Here is a 1858-nt window from a genome sequence, read left to right on the forward strand (position 1 = left end):
TTCTAGTTCTAGGGATCTAGAAGGTGTCTCTAGAACACCTAGAAGGTGTTCCCAAACAAGGGAACAAGGTTAGGAAGGTGTTCTAGAACCTAGAAGGTTCTAGAGCTAGAAGGTGTCTCTCCACCTTCCACCAAGCCATAAATAGGGAAGTAACATAAGCCACTTTGTCCAGTCCCTGCACAGCTCAGCACCTTCCATTCCTCAACATGTTCACTGATGTCAGGAAAATTGTATAACTTGCAAATAACTTCTGAAGGCTGGTTGGCAACCTTCAGTCTCGAAAGACTATGGTATAAGCCTACAGCACCCGGTATTCCCAGGCGGTCTCCCATCTAAGTACTAACCAGGCCTGACCCTGCTTAGCTTCCAAGATCAGACGAGATTGGGCATGTGCAAGGTAACAGTTGCTGTCAGGCTGACTCTTGGGGTTAAGAACCAAACTAGATGAGACATTACATCTGTCATCATCTAATGTGGGGTTACTTTAAAGTGAAATTAGCAGCTGCACAGGGGCCCAATCCAGGACAGGTCTGTAGCATGAAAGTAGGAGAAATTTAGCACTTTAGACCTCTGTCGTTTCCCACCAAAAATCCCCCAGCAGCTGCTATGTCTCCCCCAGAGGTGTCACTTGTTTCAGCTGCACCATCAGCTCTGGGGGCATTTTTTATTTGGGGGACAACTCAGAGGAAAAGGTTGAACTGTCTCTACCTCTGCACTATGGTCCCATTCTACGTATATTGGGCCCCTGCAGAATTGCTATTTTTACTTTAAAGTAAACCCCAAATAGATGATGATGATGATGATGATGATGATGATGATGATGATGATGATGATGATGCATTTATCATCTCATTCACTTTGGCTCTATAAATTCTTGAGGTTTTCAGTAAACCTCAAAAAATAGTTGTCAAATCTCCAAAAATGTTTCCTTTTTGGAAGGTTCGTGGATGTGTGCACTTGATTTGTGAACGTGCATTACGCTCAAGTTCTGTCATTTCTATTTCTCCCACCATCTTGCCAAACATATTTTTTTCTGACATTTGCTGTCGAAACGTTATCGTGCATCATAGACTTGTAAACACTTCTAATGCCAATTTTAAATGCTTCCCCATTTGGCTGGTGGATCACTTTCCTCTTGTCTGAATTACCCAACTCATTACATTGAATTAGTGCTTAATAAATGCAGAGTTCTCACCAGCATGGCAGCCATTTAGGATGTGCAACACTGATGTGGGGGCAAATGCACCTAAACCTAATATGCTGGAGCAGGTATTGATCTTGTTTTCCTACTTCTAATTAGAAATTGACTTTTTTAGTCATTTTACATTAGCCACAAATTGAAAGGACGCTCAGACATTCATTCCTTGTATCAAAAGGAGATGATACCTGCAAGACTATTTTAAGATTGTAGTATGACAGAACATTCTCCTGCCAAGAGCATTTAAAAATATAAGAGATAACAAGGAACAGTCTGAGTGGGTGCTAGTCATTGCAGTGTCCAGGATAAGGAGATTGGCTTTACTGTTCCTCCCAGATCTGTGCTAGTTTCATCACCATCATGCACCAAAAAACTGGAATTCAAGTGGAACAAGGTGTTTTTGTTTCTAGATGCTGTTCTGAAAAATTGAGCAGCCATAGTGGACCCTTCCATGCATTTAACAAATCCACTTAATGTTCATTCGCAATCAGAACATTTTTATTAACTGCATGTGGGCCTGTCCCTCCCAGAGTTCTAATGCTGGTCATGATCATTCAGTGGCGCTCCAGCCACTGTCTCCACTGCTACTTCTTGCTCTTGGGATTCAAAAAGGAACAGGGTGACAGAACGGAAGAGGAGGTGTGGAGAAGAGAAGAGTCC

General features: G+C 42.4%; 1 pseudogene; it reads right to left on the bottom strand.

The window, feature by feature from the left end:
• Positions 1-295: 295 nt before the first annotated feature.
• On the bottom strand, positions 296-415 carry LOC136638158 (5S ribosomal RNA; annotated as a pseudogene).
• Positions 416-1858: the final 1443 nt, after the last annotated feature.

The sequence above is a fragment of the Tiliqua scincoides genome, chromosome 1, assembly GCF_035046505.1.
Source record: "Tiliqua scincoides isolate rTilSci1 chromosome 1, rTilSci1.hap2, whole genome shotgun sequence".
Taxonomy (NCBI): domain Eukaryota; kingdom Metazoa; phylum Chordata; class Lepidosauria; order Squamata; family Scincidae; genus Tiliqua; species Tiliqua scincoides.